The sequence below is a fragment of the Mustela nivalis genome (genome assembly GCF_964662115.1).
Source record: "Mustela nivalis genome assembly, chromosome: 10".
NCBI lineage: Eukaryota > Metazoa > Chordata > Mammalia > Carnivora > Mustelidae > Mustela > Mustela nivalis.
This window is the reverse complement of record NC_139029.1, coordinates 64,168,020-64,194,696: the sequence shown is the minus strand read 5'-3', so window position 1 is coordinate 64,194,696 and position 26,677 is coordinate 64,168,020. Positions and strand designations below refer to the sequence as shown.

General features: G+C 36.1%; 1 long non-coding RNA gene across 1 annotated transcript in view; it reads left to right on the top strand.

Annotated features, from left to right (window-relative positions):
* LOC309842462 overlaps positions 1-26,677 on the top strand; it is a 66,413-nt gene that overhangs the window by 15,342 nt on the left and 24,394 nt on the right. Inside the window, exon 2 of the long non-coding RNA XR_014299661.1 lies at positions 16,973-17,200. This is a non-coding gene — a long non-coding RNA (uncharacterized lncRNA). The remainder of the gene's footprint in view (positions 1-16,972; positions 17,201-26,677) is intronic.

Below are 26,677 nucleotides of genomic sequence, written 5' to 3'. Positions count from 1 at the left end.
TTTCTTTACAGAACATTAATCCTGTCTGTCCAGGGAGCTGAACAACAACCCCAAAATAGCCTTCATCATTTTTCCTAAGAGGCCTTATAATAGAGTATTTTTATGCAAATAAGATTCCTTATAGCTTTTTCTCTGTAACCCTGTGTGTTTTCATAAAACTTATATCCCTTTTGTCTCCCAAGTTATTAAATCAGAGCCCCATTCCCTATAGGAAACCATGAAAATTCCCAAGTAAGCAGAGGAGAGCCTGTGGGTCAGAGGCAAAAGCAGTGGTTTAGTCTACAAGTGCAGAGCTATAGTGAGAACACGGAAATGTGGCTTAACCAAACATAACATGCTGGAATTGGAAAGAAACATGTTGGGTCCAGTTGATCAAGCACCACAGTCCTCAGTGCTCCCAGCTGCTAAAAAAACATTGGCAGGTGTTAAAAATTGGCCTTTAGGCCTCGATGTATATTCTCATCCGAATTCCACTAGAAGACCCAAGTTTCAAATGTTCAGAAAAATGTGGGTTTAATTATTTTATTAAGATTCATAATTATTTTTATTTACCATTTTTGACATGTACAACTCCCTGAGATCATTCCAAAATCCCTAATAATATTGTCAAGCATGACAAAATGCTAACAGTCATTCTGTCTAGAACTAAAGTGAGGGGTGGAGTAGTGGCATCTTAGAATGTTAAGCTCTAATAAAATTTTTTCAATTCAAAAAACGTTGATTTTAATACAAAAATTTTAAACAATGCATCCACTGGAAAAAAATCTATGTCTGTGCTCATTTCTATATTCTAACAGAAACAGAATAAATAAACTGATCAGATTATAAATCTGCATTAGAATGAAAAACTTCTGTGTGTGTGTTTATATATAAACACATATATTCCAACTGAACACTTAATTATATCTAAGAATGAAGAGATAAAAAGACATATAATGTTCAAACATAATTATTGATATCCTTTAAGATGATGATAATTAAACCTCAGAGAAGATTCCCATGTCTTTGTTCTGAGTCTGTGGTGGTATCTGGGAAGAGTATTTATCTGCTAGTATTTTGACTTACTTCTGAGAAAAATGAAAGCTTTTGGTAATATCCATCTCTCTAATTAAATTATATTTCAGGGAACCTGGGTGATCAGTCAGTTAAGCAGCCAACCCTTGATATCAGGGGTCTTGATCTCTGGATGGAGAGTTCAAGCCCTGTATTGGGGCTACTAAAAATAAAAATAAAAAATTATATCTAATCAGCATTTCTTCAAATCTTTGACTCACAAGTTCTAGCCAAATGCCTGACACAAAGGTCTAATGACACAATAAATGCCTGATGAAGTACTGAGTGAATAAAAGAACACAACTATCTTTATTTTTTTTTTAATATTTATTTATTTTATTTGAAAGAAAGAACAGGGCAGGGACAGAGGGAAAGAATCTTAAGCAGACTCCCTGCTGAATGGGGAGCCTGACCTGGGGCTGCATCTCAGGGCACCGAGATTGCCTGAGCCGAAATCAAGAGTCAGCTGTTTAACCAACTGAGCCACCCAGGCAGCCCAAACATCTTTAACTTTTTATTTGTAAGTTCTTCATGCCTAAATTAATCTCTAAAATAATTTAAGCACCATCAGCTGTCATAATGGCTTTCATAGAACTTAGAATATGAATTAAAAAGAACTTTAAAAAATTCCTACTTGCCTAAAAAAGTCACTGGAGCATGTTTCTTTTGTCAAAATCCAAATATGTTAAATCAACCTGTTAATCAGAAATTGCCTTTTGGTTCTTCCTGTGGATGAACACAGTAATATTGACAACAAAAATACTGTAAAGCTGTTATATTTAGTATTTCATCTATATTCACAAATATCCAGATAATTTGAGTGTAAGTAGATGACTATTTCACTTTGCATTTGCAGTGATCGGCCTTTTATAAATAGCCACTGGAAGAGATTTAATCTGGCGGGGGTTAGGAATGGAGAGATTATTAAATTTTCAGTTTAAAAGTTGTTAATCCCTCCATGGAAGAATCAGCACATTTTTTTATCAGAAGTTTTTAAAGAATTAGATCGAAGGGGAACAGCTTCCATTATCTCGTTTTCAGTATTCAAAATGAAGAAATGATTTATAAATTTTATTACAGAAACTTTGACCACATTTTTAAAAAGTTTCTGAAAGGTGAATCCATTGACTGATAAGAACCTAGCTTTTCCATAAGGAATATATTTTAAATTAGGGCTTAGATTTATCTGCCATATAGCTTTTATATAAAAATGTAAAATTATACATTTCTTAAATCTGTGGAATTAATATTGCTGTAAGAATATATTTCTCTCTGGGTGTATTTAAATATGTCAATTTCATGTAAATGCCCATCTTGTTTTCATTGTCAATGGTAGAATGGAGAAATGTAACATTTTACAAAACAACAAATCTCCAAAATAACCATTACCGGGAAGGAATGTGGCACAATATTAACAAAATAAGATGCCTGCATATTAAGTAAAATGACATTGGCTACAATTAAATGTCACCTTTGTTTTTGTAGGTACAGAGTTGAAAAATAGGGATCAGAGATGTTCATAAATTTACCCATCGAATATACAAATAACAGTAAGAAAACCTTATCAGGCACAGTTCATGAAAACCTTCTGAACTTTAATCATACACGGATAATGGAAAATTTGTCACAGAGTTCATGAAGTGAGATTGTGATTTAATTTGATAACATGTAATGAGAGAGAGGCTTGCATAAGGTAATCATTAATTCAGGTCCTGAAGACCCATAACCAAAAACACCCCTCTGCAAGTTTTCCCAGGAGTATACTATATGCTCATTCATTCTGTCCGTGCGTGTCATGCCTAAAGACATGCATGGTTTTTTAATTCCCTCTTCAACTCTGTAAGCTGTGTATTTTTTTTTCCATAAATTACTCTTTTTGCTTAAGTTATCTTAAAATTTGTTTAAGTTAGTTGGGCTTGCTTTGGATCGCTATCAAATAACTGTAATGAATATCATAATCAATAACAAGAGTAGGTTATGGGCAACATAACCTTGGAAAAGTGGAGCATTTGGAACTGGTTATTAGATTGTAGTGAACCAAAAGACTGAAATACTAGTTCATATTCTACTACTTCCTTTGTTGACCTGAAGCCACATGCCTACCAAATATTTAGCTCCTGGTATCGATTTTTGTATTAGAATCCTTCACTTACCATTATTAGAGATAAATTATCTTATATTAAATTGTAAATAATTGGAAGGAAAAGTATAAAAGCATACATGTTTTATTAAAGTTTTACATGTACATGGGAGCCTTCACAAGACAACGAAGACCTAAAGAAGTGATTCGAGCAGGAAGCTTTTATTCCTTTAAGACCAAAAAGAAATTTGTGAATGGTCAAGACAAATGGGTTTGGGGGTGCCAATGTGGCTCAGTGGGTTAAAGCCTCTGACTTTGGCTCAGGTCATGATCCCAGGGTCCTGGGATCAAGCCCCACATTGGGCTGTCTGCTCAGCAGGAATCCTGCTTCCTCCTCTCTCTCTGCCTACCTCTCTGCCTACTTGTGATCTCTGTCTGTCAAATAAATAAATAAATAATTTAAAAAAAAAGACAAATGGGTTTGGGCTAGACGTAGTAAATAGTGAAGAACTAACTAAAAAGATAAGGGTTAGTTTAGCAAGGTTTGTTTGTACCGATGTCTTGGCCTCAATTTCCCTGTCTCTGAGGATAAGAATGTCTTCCCTCCTCCTGGTATAGAGAAAGCACCTTTCATAGGGGAGTTTTAGGACTTGTTCAAGAGAAGAAGGATGGGGGTGGAGGGTGGGTATGAGAGTGACTTCTTGGTTCTGCTGTTTTGTTTTAAATTCCTTCAGCTTGAGCTATATAATATGCCATATCTTTAGGTAGCATATCCTGAGCCCCATCAAAGACACCAGCAAATGCCCATCATAAGTTAAACGCTATCTGATCAACTCCCAATAGTACAACATGTTAGCCCTAAAGTCAGAAATGTGAATGAGGAAGTTGCTCAATCTACATATGTGTTATTTGCATATTTACATATGTATTTACATAATTACATATTGAAACTTGTCCCACTGTCCAGCATATGGCCCCATGAATAATTTCCTATGACTGCATGATTAATGGTGGTAAAACCTCTAGGTTTAGAAAAGGCCCAATAAATGAGACACCAACTCTAGTTGGAAGTTTGTTGCTTTAATCTTGCAACTTCACCAAGAAATGGCTTCTAAGGACTCTGGAAAGTGATTGTCTTGCATTGTACATAAATAGATGGGCTCATTTGTTTTCTACTTTACTGAAAAAGGAGGTGACCATGTTCAATTAGATGTTAACAATCTTGGAATAAACAAGATTGAGGGATTAGTGAGAAGACTTGGGAAAGGAAAATTGAACTTCATAGAGTAAGTCTGGAGTTTGAACATGACTGTGTTTGATGAGCTCACTCATGAAATCCTTTCCACCCACATCCCCCATTCTCATTAAAGACGCTCATTAAAGGTGTCAGATGACCAGGCACACCCTCTCCAAATGTTGTCATCCTCTTCACTCAACCAGATGACCAATTAGCTGTTAAAGGGCACACTACAAAGCAACTATGGGGAAAAAAAGGCAAGGCACGAACTAAACAGCATGTATTTCCCTTCAACACTGAGCTGGTTTCTTTAGATCCCAAGGTTTTTTTTGTTTTTGTTTTTGTTTTTTTTCTTGGAATAGAAACCAATTTTAAGTTCCTTAGATGTCAGAAAACTTGCAGAACATCTGCAAGTGTCAGTCTGGTGTCAGTTTGATTAATTGAAGGAGGCAGAAATGTGCCCTCACTGGAACAATGCCTTAGAGTCACTTAGATTATTCTGAATTTGGATTTGGGTACTGAGTTGAATATTGTACTCTCAATTATAAGGTCGCACGTAATTAGTAATTAGTTAGGACAAGATCATACTGGATTAGAGTAGGCTGTAAACCCAATATGACTGGTATCTTAATAAGAAAATGTGGACACAGAAACTGTAAAGTTTTTATTTATAATAAGAAATTGTGAAACTGAGTAAAGGAAACCTCATCTAAAATAGAGTTATTTAGAGGGCCGGATAGGGGGAGCTCTCTAGCCCTACCAATTCATCCCAGATAAGAAGAAGCCTACTTTACTACACCGGCCACCAGCCAGAGGAAGGAAGAGTCTGCCATGCCTGTGCAAGGCTAGCCGATTAAGAAACCACTGCAACTCAGCCAATCAGAAACAGTCACCACCTGACCTCTCACTTTCTTCCAACAGATTTTCATTTAAAGCAACCTCTTCCTATGTTCTCCTTTTTCTCTATAAAGTAACATTCCTCTACTGTGTTCTCTGGATTTGCCTAGGCTTTGCCAAAGCTTTCAGGTCCCAAATTGCAATCCCTCTGCCACTTCCCAATAAACCCAGTTTCATGGTAAAATAACTGCTTGTTTTATTTTCAAGGTCAACAAAATATGTATTTGGTCATTCTATACTGTTGCTGACATGTAGCTCCTAAAACCCTGTAATTCCCTATATAAGAATCATACAGGCATATTTTGTAATAATACTTAGCTTGGTTTCCAGTTCCTAAAATAGCTCCAGAGCAATAAAGATTAAATTGGTGTCTTGTTTTTCATATAACAAGCCCCTTTCAACGTCACCTATGTCTGTGTTACTGAGGTGACTTTTATTAAGCCCCTGTAGCTGGGGCTGGTTGCCAGGGGAACCAACTGGGTATTTAGAAATTTGGAGCTTTTAGCTCCAACCCTACAGTCAGGGAGAGGGACTGGAGGTTGACTCAATTATAAATGTCCATTAATCAATCATGCTTAAGTAATGATGCTGCCATGAAAACCCCAAAAGGACAAGGTTGGAGAACTTCTGGAGTGGTGGGGGTCCTGGGAGAGTGGGGATCCCAGAGAGGGCATGGAAGCTCTAAGCCCCTTTCCCACCCACCCAGCCCTGTGCACCTCTTCCCTCTGGTTGCTCCTGAGCTACTTCCTTTTATAATAAACCAGTAATTGAGTAACGTAACTGTTTTCCTCAATTCTGTGAGCTGCTCTAGCATATTAATCGAACCTGAGGAGGGGGTCATAGAAACCTATGACTCATAGCTGGACAGAAGTATAGACAATAACCTAGATTTACAATTGGCATCTGAAGTGGGGAAAAGGAAAATGTGGTCTGTGGGACTGAGCCCTTAACCTGTGAGATTTGATGCTATCTCCAAGTAGATCATATAGAATCCAGTTAAATTGTAGGATACCCAGTTGGTGTCCATAGAATCTGAGAATTGCTTGGATTGGGACTCCCCTCCAGCACATACACACAAACACACACGCAGACTGAGTGGACCAGTAGTGCTGTGAGTACATAATGTTGAGTAAAGACAGCTAGAGGAGTGGTTTTCATTTGTGGGAGCAAAGACCCAAAGGAGAATACCAGACGGGGATGGAGACAGAGACTGAGTGATGTGTTTATGGCCAAGGAGTGCCGAGATTGCTGGCAACCACCAAAAATTAAGAGAGAGGCATGAAACAGAGTCTTCCCAAGAAACTTCAGAGAGCATAACCTTACCAACATCTTGACCCCAGACTCTTAGCCTCCAGGAATGTGAGAATAAATTTCTGCTGTTTTAAGCTGTCCAGTTAGTGGCACTTTGCTATGGCAGCCTACCAAACTAATACAGGTTTCTTTACATGTCAGATCACTGCAAGTGTCCCCATCTATGGATCAACAGAATCAAAACAAAATTTCCTCTGAGGAAAACATTCCCTTCAAAATGAAAGAAACACAAAAATTGTTTGATTCTCGGAGGATTTATTATAGTGGTTGGGCCGTCTCTCACTGGAAAAGGGTTGAATGCATTTTCAGTTGTGATGGGTTAGTGTGATAAGATTAAAGAAAGATGCATTAGGACATGTTCTCTTATAAAAATTATAGAAATAAGCATAAAAAGAAAGGCCTTCAATATTGATTACATAATGTTGTGTCTAAAAGGAGAAAAGAATCGGTTTATTTGTTTTCCAGAGATAATTGGGTGATTTCAGATTTTAAATTATATTGCTTTTCTGGACAACAGTTACATCCCATATTTTCACCCGTACCCCTCTGGAATTGCAAAGTTTTGAGGGAGGATGGAGACTTAACAAGAGAAATAAGTGATAAAACAGATAAGAAAGAAACATGTTAAACTACAAGAAAGAAAGTGTTAGAAAAATTAAAATGAACCTCAAGGAGGTTATGGAAACAAATAGTAGTCAAAGCAGAATAGAGGCTGTATTTTATACAACACAATACAGGCATTTAATAAATATGAATATGTTTTCATTATTACTTTTCCCTTGCTATCATTAACGTTATTAATTTATGAATCACAGCAAACTAAGAAAATAGATGGTAATTGTAATGCTTAATTAAACTAGGCAAAGTGCTACCAGAGTAAATGAATGAGTAAAACTTTCAAGTTTATTTTATGAAAACCTCAGCAGTTTCATGTTATTAAAATCCATACTAGTCGGTTCTTTTTTTACAGACAAATTTTCTGATGTTTTCCTACATCAAATATTATATTAGTCTCATAATTTAAATATCTGTAACATAGGTAACCAAAAATATGTATTTTAACACATTTTATGTATGTGTCTTAAGTTCCACAGAAATCAAAGCAAATCAAAAATTGATGAAAATATTTTAGAAGAAAAGAAAGAGAACTGGAATTTAAACAGTATTCAAGGTTTTCTGTTTTGTTATGAACTGTTTTTTAGGAAATACATTTCGAGGGAAACTTGATTATAGGTTTATTTATAATTTAAGATCTCATCCCCCCAAAGATACAATTAGATTGTATCAAATTACTTATTATAAAAATACTTCATGTCTAATGAGCACTTCCTATGTGCCGGGCACCATTCTAAACTCTTTTCATATATGTGTGGGCTCACTTATGCTCACAGTTCAAGGAAAGAATTATTGATATTATCCTCATTTTGCCAGAGGAAACTATGGAATAGGGAGGTTAAGATAATCTCTGCAAGGTCATAGAAAATTGAAATAACATCCTTTAATATTAACTGGTTAATACTGTGTAGAAAATAAGATTTCCCACGAAACTCATAATCTAATATGGCATTTCTCCAAATATGTTTTACTTTTCCATTACAAAATAATAGGAAATGTAAAAAAATAAAAGAACTCCATGAACACAAAACACCAAGGGATGTTGGTTTAAACAAAGATAGTTGTGTGTGTATATGTCTCATATATGTATAGGGGGTTGTGTGCATGTGTATATTTATGTGTGTGTGTGTATGTGTGTAAATGCATGATGACTTTAGTCCTTTAGTCTTTAATAGACAAATGTATGTTGTGATTCATGAAAAGAAGGATATGAACAATTATTTAACCAAAATATTTATGAAATTCTCACTATGTTATAGGTACTAGGCTAGGAAATATCTATCTATATGTATCTATATATAGTATGGACTTCTGAGGAAGTCATGAATGATAAGGGTGATGAAGAAGTACAAGATGTAGATAAAGATATAAAAAGCAATCTTAGGAAAGTTTTGGTAGAAAATTACTTTTAAGGTTTTTGGAATAAAATCAGTAGAAGAATGAGTTACTTAGTTGAAGAGAAAGGAAGCTATTCCACTCAGAAATATATCATGTCCAAGGACGCTAAGGGTAATAGAATAGATTCTGTAATTGTGAAATCTCCAGTACAGCTGGATTAGGAAGAATGAAAAGAGACTGCCTAAAGTGAGCCCTGTGAACTGGACTTAGGTTCAGAGACTGAGATCTGATAAAGATTTTTTAAAAAATTTTATCCAAAGTGTATTAGTCTTTTAAAAAGTTTTTATTAAATATATGTTAATATTATTTACCTGTTAAATAAAGACACAGAGTACTTGCCACATACCTCATGGTCTGACTTAAGAATAAAGGTCATATTCACTGTGCCTCCAAAGTATATTTTCAATCTATTTGCTTCTCTCATCTATTGTTACTACGCTAATCTAAATCACGATCCATTCTTTCTCAGCCTAATTATACCAATTTACTCCCACTTCCCACTGCCCTCAACTTCTTGACTTAACCCAAAGACCACTTTATCACATAAATATCAGATTATATCCCTCCCGTGCTCTAATACCTCAGTACTGGCAATTGCTGATAAAGTACCAATGTCTCACCATGGCCATCAAGCCCCTTCATGCTTTCATTTTTATCTAAGTTCTGATCTTGTCTACTCCTAGTCTAGAGCTTTTGTACATACTATTCCCTCTGTTTTGTCTTTAGACACTCTTTAGTTTAGGTATGACAGGGGCACCCAGGCAAAAGCAGAAGCAGATCAGGATTCATTTTTCACCAAGTAATATAAGATTTATAAAGTTGTTGCTTCGTCCAATTGTATTATCTCTTTAATTTCTAGAGCTCTACCAAGAAGAACCAAAATAATTCAAAATTCTAAATATTTCTGACAATTTGAATAGAAACACAAAGATTAACACCTGATTTTTCTTAGAGGGCACAACAAAGTTCAGAGTTGGAGAATACATGAGCTACAATTACCTCAAACTTCTATTTTCCTCTTTATATATGGATATATATATGTGTGTGTGTGTATATATATATGGGAAGAGATCTGGCTATTTCTTTTCAAGGGAGAATTAAGAACCTCAATCCCCTGGTGCATAAGATACTAATACTGAAACATACTTTCCACTGCCCTTGTTAATTATGATGCTTTACTCTTAGGACTTAAAAAAAAAAAATGCTTCTGTAAAACAATAGATGGATTGTTCCTGTCCTTGAATGTGTCTTTCTACACTGGGTGCTGGGATCTGGGTGTGGTTCCTGAGTTGATTACTCAGTCTAAGTGAGTAGTGGATTTTTTAAATAGCAAGCTAATACCATCTGCACAGGCTGTGTATTTTGACTTTTCATAAGCTACAGGAAATGAACTCTGCCCTAATTTCCTACATGATTCAATAGGGTGGAAGCCAAGGGAATACAAACTAATGTGACCTTTAAATACATTCCTATGATATTAAGCTTCAGATGAAAAATTTTGGGAAGAGGTAGACTGCCCTTTAATATTAGGAATATGCATATTTTCTAGCATTAGTAAATAAAACATAGCAATTTCGAACTTATCAGTCTTAGCCACAGAATTGCCTCTAATTCACAGAATTTATTTATGCAAATCTTGTAAAGCTTAGAATTGTAAAGACTATTTAAAAATAATTACAACCTAGTCATCTAGACTGGTGCCCAAATTTAATATAACAAGCTTATATTATGACTTCTGGCAATATCATTTGTAATTATTTTTATCTTTACATAGTTCCAAGAGACTTCTTAATAGTTTTCTTAGACACCCTCATATTATTAAATCTCTAATCTTACTAGAGATCTCTCTCTCTAGTATTAATATCCTAAATTTATAAATTTGGTGTAACCATATATTGGCTGCAAGGACTGTCTGATAAAAATGTAAGGATGTCTACATTAGAGAGTTCATTTTCTAAGAAAATGTTGGTAATACTGATGGATCAAGGTCTATGGCAATAATTTTGTTGCTCCTTATGAGAGAAAGAAAGAAAGAGTTGCCCAAACCACAAAAATGGCAGCTACAGACCTTTTAGGGACAGCTGGGACTTCAAAGTAGAAAACATCGGAAGTCAATTACATTTTGAGGTAAACATCTGAAAAAAAAAAAAAAAGAATGCAAAAGAGGCTGCGAGTCTGAAAGGAAAAATTGGGCCATTCTTCTATCTAGATAGAAAGAGGTAATAACACATTTATCCCAATCCTAAAATGAGCACATGGCAATAATCACATATTTCTCCTCTATTAAAAAATGTTGTTTTTTTTAATGTGACTCCAGAATATTGCTTAATCCAGCAAAAAGTCTTAAACAACTTTGTCAAAATGCCATCATGGTGCTGGGAAGCCAATTGCCCTTTCTGGCTATGGCAAAGAAATTAAAACCTGAGACATTCTAGTTCAGGAATACAAATACTAGTGAATGTAAGAAAGAGTTTATTTTTCTCCCAATTTATTTATTCAAAAACATTTCAAAGCTATATGCCAACATTGTGCCATCTGGGGGTTCAGAGATAAAATACTGTCTTTGGACTCCAATAAAAAGATTCTGCCCAACTTATACTGTTACAGTGGTCACTCAGCAGTCATGTTTATGTTTTGACTCTGTTCCCTGAGACTGGCTAATTAGAGTAGTGGTGAGTTCTCAGTCCAAGCTAGAATCATCAAATTCTCTCCCCAGCAAATGTGGGAAGGGAGTTCAGAGTCTTTCTCTGTGTAGCTGGAACTATAATCTGTAGACTCTTGACCTCCAGGTTAGTCATATTGTATTTTGTCATGAGGATAGAATTGGAGACAGCTGGTTTACAAAGAGAGAAAATACTGAAGGAAATGAAGACAAAGAAACAAAGACAATGGTAAGAAAAACCTCAGTTCACCTCCGTTAGAGTTTCAGATCCCTGTTTTTCTTGATGAAAACTTGGAACCCCAGCCCTTGGGTTCCATTAAACATCTCTCAATCTTTACATTAGAACCCTCTATTTCCCTCAAACCAGTTTGTATTGTTTCTGTTAATTGCAAGCAAAATGTCCTTGTATTAGTTAACTCTAAGAGTATTTTACTCTAGCATAAAGCCAGAAAACTCAGCCCATAAGTATAATACAGGTACTAACTGATAAAGAAGGCACATGGAGAGGATTATACACCAAACTAAGCTAGAAGAGATGATGGATCTTGAAAGCAAGGAAGAAAGAAGAGATAAAGAGAGATAATGCTTCTGGAGTGAAGATTTCATAAATTTGATGCTTGGTCCTTATACTAATAAATACAGCAGAAAAACAAAGCAGGCACGAGAAAACATGCAAGATTTGAGAGTGCATATGATTGACATATATTAGATTTGGGTTCTCTCTGTGCCTTTATAATACATGTCTGGGGCAAGACATCCAGGGAACAATCACTCTGAATCAGAGGGGACTAGTTTTATTCTAAGGTAAAATGAGGGGGAGCACAGAGAAAACTGTGTACATGCATGTACATGCGCATACACACACACATGCACACATTCCTATTTGCCAGAGCATCGAGCCAATATCGAGAACAGTAACTATTAATTCAGTATCTCTGTCTCTTTGAGATGCTACAGATACACAAAACAGTTAGGTCAGCATAGGTGTTATCAATGGAAAATAAAATGCCTACTGACTTCATTAAGATAAACTTTGCCATTGATGTTAAAGAAATAAAACCTCTTTATTAAATACTATTAGCCAACATCCGTAAGGAATGTTATTTCTGTAATAATTTCATACTTAAGAACTTAACCTATTTCAGTTGGCTGTGGATTTCCTTTGCCTCAGGCTTTCTAGTTAGTTGGTTATTGTAACCAAAAGTCTTACTGCAATTTCCCTTCAGAACCTATTAAGAAAGATTCAAGTTAAGTTCCATCAGGTCTCTATTTTAAATGCTTTGATATCATATTAGCAAGATTTATTACTTCCCACTTCATTCATAAAAATGTAACACCACGGGGGATGCCTGGGTGAATCTGCCAGTTAAGCGTTTGACTCTTGATTTTGGCTCAGGTCATGATCTCGGGGTCGTGACATAGAGCCCCATGTCAGGCTTCACATCCAGTGTGGAGCCTGTCTAAGATTCTCTCTCCCTCTTCCTTTCCTTCTCCTCCTCCTCTCTTTCCTCCCCCACCCCAAAAAAGCAAAATGAGTTGGCTTTTATAATTTTGTCAAATTTCACCACAGTTCTTTTCCTTCTGATATGAATATGCTATTTAGGAGCCAAAAGTTTCATTCTCAAAAGAAATATGGATAGTAAAACAATTCAGTAAACACACACACACTCAAAACAAAAACAATAAACCTATTGAAATGAAGATGTCCACACTTTCCCCATGGCCAGTAGACCTACCAAGTTCCTTGAACCAAGGAGTCCCAAAATCCTGAGACCAGCCCTAACACTCCACAAAAGTAACCTGATATGGAGAAATATGCACAAATCTGTTATTTGCTATTACTAGCTCATTTATCATAAAATTTTAAATCTAAAAAACTCTTAGAAATTATTTTTAGTGTCCTGATTTTACCAGAAACAGATGCCCAAAGAGGTTAAAAGATTCTTGCAATAATCTGTCTTTTCCAGTCTGCCAGAAGTCACAACTTACACTTCAATGACATCATTGCTAGACTTATAATAACCTCCTTAACATTAGTATTCTTTAATGATCTCCCTCTCCATAAAAAGTATAGAATAATTAGCATAAGTTAGAAGTAACATTTTCCGTCTATAGAACTTTCTACAATGTATCTCTCTATGGTATGCTACCCAAAAGTGTATAGAACCTATCTTACCTTTGCTTTGATACTGTTTCTTCAGGAGTCTGCACTATTCACAATCACCCCCAAAATAAAATTGAAACCACTTTCTTAAGGCTGGAATTAGATTTCTCTCTACATAAGCACTTATCTGTCCCTGTCTTTAATAGTATCTTTAGTTATTGACCACCCTCCTACAACTTATTCCATCTCCAAAAATAACAACATAATTGTGAGCCAATTAACTGAATATTTCCTTCAAACCTCTTCATCTAAAGTTGTGGTGAAATCTATCTTTTCTGTTCTTCTAATTTATATATGATTTTTTTATTCTGGGAAGACAACCCACAGAAATCCTTCTGGCACCATTGTTTATTAGTCCCTTTCTCTGTTCAACATTTTTAACAATGCTGTTCATATCATTGAATCTCAGAGCCCTTGATTTAGAAATTTTTTCCCTAGCAGTGGCTATGGATTATACTACTCAAGGCATAGATGATTGAAATTACTGGTGATACTGCATAATTTGTGGAACAGTTTTTCTCTATGACAAGCAAAAAAGCCAATACAATAATAAACATCATGTCTTTGATGTTATTAACACCATTAACCAAATTCTAGCCAAATAAAAAATATGTTGACCCACTGGCTGGCTTATGTTGTTGTTTCTTATTTTGCCGTTGTTTGGTTATGTTTATTTATCTGGTGGTGTGTGTGCATGTGTGCGTACACATGCATGGGTGTGTATTTGTGTTTCAGTTTTAGACAAAGAGCCCACCTAAAAAAATTGCCTGCATATTTTCATATCATGCAAATTCTAAACAAGCAAAAGACCCTGCCAAGCATTACTTCTGTAACTCCTCTGGCTGCTTTGACAAAATCCAACCTGGCAATTGTTCTTGTCATGAAATGAGTTAAAAAGCAATGAAGTACACCAATTCCAACGCCACCCCCACCATTACTCACAAATGTGTGTTCATGTGTGCGGGCTGGTGTACAAGTATAACCTCCTCCCAGCCTATGGTTAGGTCTAACAATTCTGCTCATAGAATTAAAGGCTCTTAGAAAGCAGATGCCCTACTCTTGCCTTAGGATAACACATAGATCTGGATACAGTCTTCTGCGGCACCTACAATGCCCCAATCCACCTTGGTTTTTTATTTCTCTCCTTTAATAACTTAGTGTTTTTTAAGTTACTTCCTGCCGTCGCCAAGAGAACTACGATTGCAAAATGTCCTTCTCCTTCGCCTGCCATGGATCTCTTGAAACATTTATATTAATAAATGATCTCCTACACTCTGAAAAAATCTTAAATTTGATCTATTTCAGTCTCACTGAATTGTAAACAGTTCCATTTTCCTTCAGCATTTAGGTTTTATTAGCTTTCAAAAAAATATTAAATTAACATGCTGAATAATAAAGGAGTCCATAAGATGTTTTTCTACATGCTTTGCATACAAATTTAAGGAAAAGATTGTGGAAGAGCTGACAGATTGAAAACAGTAATAGTTAATGGACACATAGTGCAGGATAAATCACATTCTTTATGGAAATTTGCAGCAAATAATCTTTGAAGAGCATTTCTTTTCATCAGGGTAAACCAAGAGCAAAGATTATAAAAACAAAAGGAACTTTTGTGTTGCACTCACATGAAGGGTCCAAACAGGGTTTTTTAAAGTCAAACGGTAGTCAAAGAACAATGCAAAAAAAAAATACTTTGTTAATCTGCGGTTTGAAAGAACCATGTGCACTTCACTTGCCCTTGAATTTCGGCACCTCATTTTTAGCTGTACTTAGTTTACATTTTACTTACAGAGATTAATCTTCTCTTTTGCTAAGTGCATTGGAAATCATGAGCTCTAACTATGTAAATGATGTTAGGAAATGTATCCCCCAAGTATGAAATAAAGCTCTAAGTAGATAATGCTAATAAATATTAATATGTGAAGATAGCAAAGGAATATTAAATGATTAAGCTGCCCAAAATAAGAATACTAATATACCTAAAGTTCTCAAGGAAGCCACTCAGTATTTTAGGGCTCTACAAATATTAACAAAAGCAGAGCCTGCAGAGAATTGTAGATCCTAAAAGCTTTATGACTTGAATCACAAGAAAAACAAGAATGGGCAGTGGTGACAACTAACTAGGTTAAGAGTTGACTTAGTTGGTTATAGCTGATAATTAATTCTCATAGGCACAGTTTATTTTATCATCTTTCATAATCAGCATTTTTCTATAGAAATTACTACACACCAGTCTTTCTCTTTAAAAAAATAAAAATAAAAAAGAGAAAGAGAAAGAAGAGGAAAAAAAAGTAATTTGTAGGGCTTGGGAGCTTCCGGGGACTTTGCTTCCACTCAAATCATATTACCCATTTTCGGTCTTTAGATAACTGGATAGCAAATATTGAAGTTAAGGGAATAGACCGTGTTACACAGAAGTCTACTGGGAAACATTCTAAGGGCACCTTCTAGTTTGCAGGTTCACAGAGCAAAAGATGAAAGGAGTGGCAAGTTCCCGAATTTTCTCGTGCAAGACAGCACCATAGAACCAACCCTTCATTTAGTTTTTATTGTTTCCATATTTGAAGACTATCATACGCAAGCCATCACAAATGGCTTCGGTTCAGGAGGGCATTCTCTCCATTGCCCGGCAAGAGGGTTCTTTCCCGCGCACTCCGATACTGCTATAAAGTGACCTGACGGATGACCAGATCCATAGGATTTTCTAAGAAAGAATTTTTACCAAGCCATAAAGGTCTTTTTGTATCCATATTTCAGAAGGGAAGAGAGCACATGGATAATGGGTCCTCAGGACAGCACCGCTCCCAAACCCCATCTCAGTTCCAGCGAGGAAAAGATACAAAATTATACTACTGTATGGATTAGCAGCCTGCTAACAAGTTCTGAGATGGCTGTAAGATTACATCTCATCCCTGCAAGATTTGAAAGGGATGCCTGTCTACCCGCCACATTAGCAATGACTCTGTGATGGTCTGCACTATAAATAAGGAAACTGAGTTGGAGATATTAAGTCAGTGTTCTTAATCACAGAAATGCTACTGCCGTTTAAATCTCACTTCTTGCTTATGGGGATTATGGAAAACCAATAATAATGACCTGGAAACAATTGAGTAGCCGTAGCATGATTGTTACCCTGCTTGCAAAAATCAGAGAAACACAAAAAAGGGAAAAGGGAGTTATTAGAAGAAGCAGTACAAAGCAAACGGCACAAAGCAACGAGTCTACAGATGTGATTTCAAGTAATTCAGTGAGTTTCCATACAGTGCATTGCTTTCAGCCTCAATAAAAAGCCAATTATTAATCCTGCAATTACCCAGCCTTATCGCTACTGCCCACACATGCTGACTATGGCTAGAGTTCTAGATGATATTCTTTTCATTAGTGTGGCCAAAGGGAAATTTAATTAGAGATACATCTCTTGAATGGACAAGGGAAAATATAAGGATTAACAAATTAATCCTTACATTTAATTACATTAAAATGTTTATCATTCCGTATAGGAAATACTGACACTCTAGCTAACCTCCTTTTTATCTCTTCTCTCTTATATAACAGTGAAAACACTATTTTTGAAGAGGAAAAAAGGTGGGATTTCCTTCCTGCCAGCTTGTGTACTGCACAGGAAGAAATAATCAACCCAGTTTATTCTGGACCCTATCAGTTCCTGACCACATTCCGTAAATGCAGGCAGGCATTCGGAAGAAAACAAAGTGATACGCAGGTAACAGAAACCAAACGATGTACTGATGGAGAGATAGGGGAATTGTGACCAAATGAATTCAGGTAAGTCTAAAAGAGAGTGATGGAAAGAAACGAAGGGGTGGGGGTAATTAAAGAGACAGCCATATTGCATCACAAACCTCTAATACTCAAGCCAATTCCTCTTCCATAAATTGTAATCTCTGCCTGCCCACATCATTCATTCTCAGTTTCCTTTCTCTGGCCTGCTCCCGTACTGCACGCATGCGCAGTTAAGATACTGTGTGTGTTTCTTGGGGGATTTCTCAGCTGTCTAAAAATAAGACCCCGCTCTACCATGGTAGGACAGCCACTCAAACCTTTACGTGTGTCTGCTGGAACTTTACTGTTATTGTTTTGACATTTAAGAAACAGATGCATGTTTTTCACTTTGGAAGGGAGACATCTGTTTTTCAGAATTCTCTCCAGAAGCTGGAGCTTTCTAGCAGGAGCGTATTAAATTAAATTAAAGAGGTTCTGCCATCTTGCCCCCTACTTGGGTCCCTCAATCAAAAATATTTCAAGAAACAGAACAGAGAAATTTATGAATAAGCTTACAAGCACAAAGAGTCTCCTGGTGTTGATTAAAGAAGTCCATACAATGTTCACTCCAAAGTAATCTATGCTAATGCAATTTGCTAGGAAGAAGGAAGTTGAGCTCTGAGCTGTGATATAAAGAGAGTTGCCTAAGGAGCCAGGTAGCCCAGAACTTCAGAAAAATTGCATAATTCGCATGAAAATTAATTCTGTCTGTTTTTATTAAGTAAAATCTAAGCTAAGATGCATGCAATCATTTGTGCCTGGTTCTGGCATGTTGAACGTCATGGTGAAAAGCGGGGGGAATGTTTCATGAAACATGCATAGGAGGAATTCTTTTTGGTGTGCTGTTTCATTTGGGCTTTATTTTAGGAGGGGGTTCTGTTTTGATTTTACTCTGGAAAGTAGACATTGCCAGCCCCATCAAAGTGTAGTTTCTAAAATATGAAATTGCAAAACCCTCAGAACATATCTAATTCATCTGGAATTTGTAAATATATTAACTCGCTATTCTCCAGGGGGAAAATGGTATGTTTTAGATGAATTTTGGATGTAAATTCTAAACAGGTGGGCAGAGCAGCAGGAGGACGATATCAGGCTTTCCGCAGGGGGCCCAGGCCACATAGTTGTAGAAAATGAATCACAGGGATTGGTGGTAAAAGAAATCAGATTTGCCAAGCCGAATATTTATATATGAAAGGAGCGTGAATGCTCAGTAAATTATAGATTGGGGATTCAAAGCTGTGTGTCCACAACCTCAATTATGCAGACTCACTGCAAGCCGCTAACAGGCCTTCACAAAAACAGTGCGCACATTTTTAATTTTCTGAATTTTGTGCTAGAGCCTGAGTGTTCATATGGTGAAAAACATCTCTTCCCATATACAGACTGTGAATGTGCCTCGGAGAAAAGTTGTTTTTTAATTACAAACATTTGTGAGCTTCCTGCTGATGACACTGTTTGTGACACAGACAGGAACAGAGTTCAAATGGAGAGGTGATGAACTTTATATCCCTCCGAGTTAAATAATACAGAAGAGAGTTGAGGGAGTCCTTGTGTCATTTTCTAGCAAGGTACAAATTGTCCCGAGAATAAATAGCGGATGTTGTTTTTGGTGTCATTCTCCCGGTGGGGACATAGATATTTTTGTGGAATTTCCATTTATTGCTGGCATTCCAAGAAATGGCAGTTTGTTTGTTTTCTTCCGAGTTGGCAATTTGTAGGAAGCTTGAGAGTTTTAGTGAAAAAAAAAATGCATTTTAGCACTTTCAAAACATTGGAAGATCTGTATTTATATGGCCTTGGTTTACAAGGCTTCTTAAAATGTCACGGGTTCATCTGTGTCTCCCGGCCACAAATGAGGAAAGCTCCTCAGCAACACAGCCCCCCTGATTGTCCCCGGTGTTTTGCTCTTCATGACAAGCAATATAATGATAATAATGTAATTAAGATTTACTGAGCATTTACTACTTACAAGACACTGGATTAAATGTTTTGCATTCATTATCTCACTTAATCCTCACTCTAACTCTGGGAGTTAGGAAGCATTATTATCCCATTTACAAAATGGATGAGGAAGCTGTAGTTTGAAGAGGTTAATTAATTTGTCTGAGATTATTCATTTCTAATCATTGGTACCACCCGACTCAGAGGTAGAATTCTCTGACAACAAAGCCATATGTAAGACCTGTCAATGCAAAGTGTTCTGATCATTCTCCAAGTTGATCATTTTAATTTTCACTAATTGCAGTTTTAGAGTATTAACCTTCAAAAATTACCTCAAAACACTGTGGTAAGCTCATGTTGTTTGACTTCATTGAACTCGCCTCTTTGTGGACCTGGGAAAAGATATCTGCTGACTTTTCTCTACAGCGGTTCTCTTGTCCCCGGTAAATGACAAAAGTGATGGTTTAGCACTCATTCTTCAGCTCTTAGGTATTTAACTGCCAGTTTCTTCTTACTGGAGCCTTCCCTCCAGGCAGCCCAATAAGACAAGACCTATGAAGACCATGCACGTGGTCTGTTCCTGATAGTCCTCATCTAGTTAACAATGACTCTTTCATCCTTAACTTCATTTAAGTCCGGGCTTGTGTTCCCCCAAAGAACAGTGCTTCAATCAGATCAACCACCAAGGCAGGGAGTCAAGTCACATTTATACTAGGGGTTTGTAGGTGGGAGTTAGACCATCATTTGTCCTGCCTTCTAAATGTGAAGGATCACATGTGACACTCTTTGTGGACCTCCATAATATCTCCACTATAGGTTTGATGAAAGAGGGCAAGAAATTATCTCACCACAGGGATGAAGGAGAGAATGAACATGGTCTTTACAAATATTATGTCGTCATAAGAATCATTCCTCATTCACCCTCATGAAATCTCAAAGTGGCTGAGGAAACTCAAAATTCTTAGACCAGATTCTATAGATTTTCCCTCAAAACATGCATGTGGTGATAAGGCAAACATTTCAGCATGTTTTGTGTCAGTGACTGGTAAAAATGTCAATTTCTTATATCCTATTGTATCTATATCATTGTATTCATATAGCTATTTTTTTTATTTTTGCCAGTTTCCTCAGCTTATTATTAATCTTTTAAGAATTATTATTTGGGGGTGCTTGGGTGGCTGAGTGGGTTAAGCCTCTGCCTTCAGCTCAGGTCATGATCCCAGGGTCCTGGGATCAAGTCCTGCATCGGGCTCTCTGCTCAGCAGGGAGCCTGCTTCCCCCTCTCTCTCTGCCTGCTTCTCTGTCTACTTGTGATCTCTGTCTGTCAAATAAATAAAATCTTAAAAAAAAATTATTATTTGAATGTACTAAGTATTACATTTGCTTGTGCACCATAATGAGTGTCTCCTCTATGGTTGTTCACAAAGTTGTTCGCAATTTTTAAAATAATATGAAACGATATTGATTTATAAATATTTAACCAAATTCCTAATCAAAAACTAAGGATAGGCACTTGGAAATGTAACTATTGAGTCTACATGCATGAATTGCAGGGTTTTGAGCATATAGTATCAAATTTTTCTTCTAGTAAGTAATATGATAGTACTTTTTTCCTGCATCAATAGGAACATGGGATATTATAATTTTTAAATATACTTGGTATTTTAATAGATTAATTTGAAAATGTAGGGACTACTATGTTTATATTTAAGAATTTTGCCTTTTTTCATTATAATTTAAGGTTTACAGTACTCAAACTTAACATATTATTTCAAAAGAAAAAATATGTTTGATGCCATTAAAACTATCACTTACATTTTTTAATACCATTCTAATATTGGATTATTTTAAAGGAGTAAGTAAAATGATAGTAAATACTTATTGCTAAGATAAGCTAATCTATAATTATTTATTTCTTACCAAACAACTATAAAAATAAGGTTCTTTATGAATCTTTATGTAAAGCATAAAATATCTCCTATCCTTTTTAAAGAACTTCCATTCTTTAGGCTGGAATTGTCCATTTTATTTCTCTTCTCTATTTTTTCCCCGAAGTATGCAGAACTTATTCTGCCAGAGTTATTAATGTGTCAGCATTTCCATCCTTTTTGAGAGGTTTATAAATCAGCCATAAAAAATGTGATGCTGGTGTAAACTTGGCATATATACTGAGCCCAGAAGCATTATTTTTTTTCACACTTTTTAAATGAAATAGTTTGGCGCTATGAACCTACAAAAAGGCAAAATCTAAATGTTTTCTGACTCTATATATGTTATGCCCTTTTCCTAAAAAGATCTGTTCAACAAAGAGGAAAGGCACATTTAGAGACAGTTCAAGATAACAGCTTCAGGGAAGTCATTACAAGTTTGCCCTGTCAAAGATTTCTGTGTTAATAGCTTCATATATACATCAATGCATACATAATAATAACTTTAGAACTTGTTTGACTCCCACTTAGGCAGCAATGGGAAAACATATTCAAGAGAGAACAGGCAGCATACAAACTGAGGTATTTATTTAAACATTTTAACTACTGAAATTCTTTCTTGTTCTCACCCACATTTTTGTAACCAAAACTCACTGAAATATAGCTAATAGAAGATAACATAGCAGAAAAGGCAACATCTTACAAAAAAGGAAAATATACAAAGCTCACTTATAGATCTGCTCAACATTTCCTCTATGTGTAGAGAAGTCTCTACACTGCTCTAGTTTCTTGGAGTCAGTGGGGGGGCAGAGGGAGGAGACAAAGGAAAAGAAAGTTTCTATTATTGTTGCTACTTAACATTTTTTAAACTTCAGAAAAAGTCTTAGGCATTTTTTAAAAATTATTTTAACATGCAAAGACACTCAAAAAAATTAAGAAAAATTCCTTTATATCTAATATTTCTGTAATTCTCTCATTTATAAAGCTTTCTTGAAGTATCAACCACATATTCACTAAAAAGCAATTATGAAGAATTAAAATATATGTTTGTTGTTTACTTTCTTCTTCCTACTTAAAATAAACATTGCCCAAGTTGTGGGGGGCCTGGGTGGCTAAGCCATTAAATGTCTCCCTCAGGGCCAGGTCATGATCCCAGGATCCTAGGATTGAGCCCCACAACAGGCTTCTTGCTCAGCAGGAAGGCTGCTTCTCCTTCTCCTACTCTCCCTGCTTGTGTTCCCTCCCTTGCTGTGTCTCTCTCTGTCAAATAAATAAATAAAATCTTTTTTTAAAAAATTGCCCAAATAGTATAACTAAGAGAAATTGTATGGTCTTATCACTTAGCTGATAACCAAAAGTTTGTAAGAATAAAGGAAGTCTGCAGTATTTGTTTGAAGTGTATCCTTCATATCTTACATTTCAAAGGGGAAACAGTGGTGAGTGTTAATAGGTAATCATTCCCTAAGGGAATTTACTCTTTCAATAAAGTGGTTAGTGTCTCTTAAGAAAATCACCAAAAGCCTTGACAGGGTTCATTGACCTTGCAGAGATTATATTTCAGTACTAAAGACTGCCAGGTTATTTTACCAAGAATATACTCCAAGTAAAATCCGATTTTATATTTCTGCTCTAGAGAACATCCTTCCTATTAAAAACCATGGGAAGTAAAAAGAAAATCTTGGATGGAGGATAAAATCATCTAAATGTAGAAGGAAAGAAATTTTCTAGTATGATAAAATATTGCCCAGTTCCTATAGCTCAAAGAACAAATAAGATATTTCATGTCCATATCCAGATGGATTTTGACTTGGTCTCATTTTATTATGAATCAACCATTTTCAAATCACATATTCTATTCTCAGATAAAAAATTATTCATCACCAATGTCACTTAGCTTTTTCTATAATATATACTACACTTTGCATAAATCATTTTGGAGGGCCATATGAAAATAACTCTGACTTAAGATTTAATTCATGGTTATTATAATCTATAAAATTTCTGACAATTAAAGAACTTCAATAAAATACTCATCAGATTTGTTTTTCTCTCTGTATTTCATCATAACAGAAATACTCAGGTCAACAATACAAAAAATTATTTAACTTGTGTTTCATTCAAAATTCCATCTGTTATCAAGACTCTCTCAGGGCTACAGAGCCTAGTAACAGGTCAAGAACTGTTTATCCGCAGAAGAGAGCAGGGCTTTGTCCCAAACTCCTAGGTGGCTGTGCTACAACTCACCTACAAGGACCTCCCAAGGGCCCTAAAGGACGTTCCTGTCTGCCACCACCACTGTAAGCCCCATTGGATCTGCAGGACCACCCGGGGACCTGCGGCAGATCTCTCTTCTTTTCCAGGCCTCCCTCAAACTCAGCAGCTCTTTAGGTCTATCAAGAAATGGGCTAGAGTAACATACCCAAATGAGGAATTAGTTGCTTCCCAAAACAGAAATGCTCCCTCAGCATTGTGCCTTCTGTGTGTGTGTGTGTGTGTGTGTGTCTGTGCGCGCGCGTGCGTGCGCACACGCGCGTGCGTATACTCACATGCGTGCACATGTATATGTGTGCACGTGTGTGCATGCGTGCACTTCCAATTCTACCTTTAAGAAATAGGATCATCCCTTTCTCTAAGAAGAGGAAAATGCATTTGAACTTTTAAATAACTTGACCTGAGTCACTTTGATAGGAAAGATTAGAACTAAAATTTGAACATAAGATACATTTTGTCTGTTTGAAAGAGTATGTTCTTTCAATGACATCTTACTCTTCTCCCCTTGTGCCCTCTCCCCTCTCTGGTTTTATAGAAAAACTAGGCACTGTTGTAGCAAATACAACAATGGTAAGTGCATTCATCCACTCATTTCACATATTTTATTAATAATTTACCACATGTTAGACCTACACTTAGTATTGGGGATATAAATATTAAAAGATATCATCATTTAATCCTCCAGTAGCTGAATCTAGTGCAGAGACAGATAGTCAGACTAAAATTACATATTAGTTTTATGGATTGGCATAAAAAGAAATTTGTTCCCAGATTTAGTATTAGGAAAAGGGAGGAAGGAGAGTGTGTGTGTGTGTGTGTGTGTGTGTGTGTGTGTGTGTGTGTGTATGTATGTGTTAACAAATAAAAGACAAAGAAAAGTATATAAAAGTTGCTAGCACTATAAGAAATGTAAGCACCTTGGTATTTCTAGAGTGTAAGTACATAGAAGAAAGAAATAAAATGAACTAGACAGATAGGCAGTGGCCCCGTCATACAGAGCTATATAAATACAGTATGGATTAGAAGGCTTGAAATATTTTGAGCATAGGCATGGGGAGAGAATAATAAAATATGGATCTAAAAATATTCTTTCGGCAATGCGGAGGCTGGTTTTGAAGACATACGATCTACTCCAGGTGAGCTATGCCCCTTATGACAATTAGAAAGACAAGACTGCAAAATTCTTTGCCACTCTTCGAACCAAGAATTTGAATCTCTTAAATACAGAGAACCAACTGGTGGTTGCCAGAAGAGAGGATGGTGAAGGAATTGGTGAAATAGAGAAGGGATTAAGAGTACATTTAATCTTGATGAGCGCTGAAAAATGTATGGAACTGTTGAATGATTAGACTGTACACCTGAAACTAGCATAGCATTGTATGTTTATGATAGATAGATAGATAGATACACAAAAGAAGTTAAGTCTACTTATCATCCCTTGAATCTGAGAAAAGAAAGGGAGATAAAAAGTTGGTAGGCTAATGTAATCATCCAGTCAAGATTATTATGAGCCTTATCTAGGACAGTAGCCTTAAAAATGGAAAGGAGGTGTTACATGTGAGAAATGTTTAAGACACAAAATTCTAAAGCAGCATACAATTTGGTGGTGACAGTCTCACAGAAAAGAATCTATAATGAAAAGCAGAGTGTGATAGAGTTATAATATAGTAACAGACACTATGCCTAGAAGCATCTGCCAGACCCTGTTGGTGCATTACTCATATCCTCTTGGTGCTCACCTTTTCAGACTTTCAAATGGTATCCACCCTGCCTGAGGAGTTGGGCATAGCCTTTCTGCTAGAAACATCCAAGAGTTAGTGCCCCTATGAGCAGCCCTAAGCCAATGACATATTAGAGTTTCGGGATAAATAAAGACTTCATCATCCTCATGGCCTGGGTGTGATAATTCTGAAGACTTTTCTATTCTATCTCCCTAAATTCCTAAAAGAACTGAGGCCCAAGAGCCCACACTGGTGACCAACTCATTAACGTACCCTTTTCCCCCTTTCTCAGTCCTGAGAAGTGGCTTTTGAGGTCTCCTTACAATAAACTATTCTCACACAGGTCTTTGCCTTAAAATGATCTTTTGAAAATTTCTATAAACCAGTAATAGGTGAAGAGATTGAATTAGTAAGTTTGAAACTTCCCACAAAGAGAAGTTCAAGTGCAGATGACTTCACTGGTAAAGTCTGCTAAACATTTAAAGAAGAATTAATACCAATTTTTATAAAAATCTTCCAAAAAATGGAAGAGATTGGAAGCCTTCTCAATTCCTTCTATGAGGTCAGTCAGAATGACCATGATACAAAAATCAGACAAAGACAACATCAGGAAAGGAAACTATAATAATATCCCTTATGATTATTACATAAAAATCCTCAATAAAATATTGCAAAGCAAAACTAGCAACATATGAAAAGGAGCATAGACCATGAAAAAGTGCGACCTATCGCAGGAATGTAAATCAACTTAACATCGATCAATGTGTCCTCTGTTTACATAGTACTGGACGTCCTCCCTAGAGCAAAAAGTCTGGGAAGTAACTTCTAATGGGTATGGGATTTCTATTTGGGGTGAGGAAATGATCTGAAATTGGAGACTGAAGGTGATTGCACAATGCTGTGGATATAATAAAAACAGAATTATACATTTCAACAGCATGAATTTTTATTGTATATAGGTTTAATCACTACAAAGGTGTTATTAAAAAGAAATATACAGGGACGCCTGAGTGGCTCGGTCTGTTAAGCGGCTACCTTCGACTCAGGTCATGGTCCCAGGGTCCTGAGATTGAGTACCACATCGGGCTCCCTATTCAGTGGGGAGATGCTTCTCCCCCTCCCTCTGGAAGCTGCTCCCTTTGCTTGTGCTCTCTCTCTGTTAAATAAAAAATTCTTAAAAAAAAAATGTGCTTGTCAAAATTCGGCATCTCATTGTTTTATTTTGAAAAGCTCTCAGCAAACTAAAAATGTCGTCTATCTGAAAAACATTCTTGAATAAACCTCAACAACATTGTAATTATATATTTAATATTGAAATAGTGTAGGTTTTCCTCTAAGATTACAAACAAGCAAGAATGCCCACTACCATACTTCTATGCAACAATATACTAGGAATAAACTCTTCAGTCACAGATAACATGATACTATTTTTCATATAGAATTGTAAATTTACAATCAAGCTGCCAGAAATAAGAAGTGGATTTAGAAGGCAATATTCCAAGAACAATGGTATTTCCATATACTTCAGCATAAATTTAGAAAACATAATTTAAGAAATTCCATTTATAATAACATTAAAATCATTAATATTACTATTACATTAAGTGATTTAACAAGAT